This window comes from Sinocyclocheilus anshuiensis, unplaced genomic scaffold, assembly GCF_001515605.1.
Source record: "Sinocyclocheilus anshuiensis isolate Anshui unplaced genomic scaffold, SAMN03320099.WGS_v1.1 scaffold718, whole genome shotgun sequence".
Taxonomy (NCBI): domain Eukaryota; kingdom Metazoa; phylum Chordata; class Actinopteri; order Cypriniformes; family Cyprinidae; genus Sinocyclocheilus; species Sinocyclocheilus anshuiensis.
In genome coordinates this window covers 1709444-1709718 of record NW_015546102.1, presented here as the reverse complement: position 1 = coordinate 1709718, position 275 = coordinate 1709444, and positions in this window count along the sequence as shown.

The window sequence follows — 275 nt, the reverse complement described above, 5'->3', positions numbered from 1 at the left end:
TGTTTTTTTCGATTAATAATAATGAGCCATAAGCATGCATTTAAAGTAAGGGGAAAATCCAAAAACCTTACATTTAGGGTGAATTCGGGTAATCTGGGACATTGGGTAATCTGGGCCGCCTAACCTCCAGTGTGTTTATTTCCTGTTCTAACAGAATTTAGTCAACAGGGCTGCGTTCAGCCCCGACAAAAACGGTGCAAAACATTTTTTAAACGGAAACGGTGGTGCGTTGAACACCCTGTTCTGATGACGCAAGAGTTGCAACTATGGCAGCT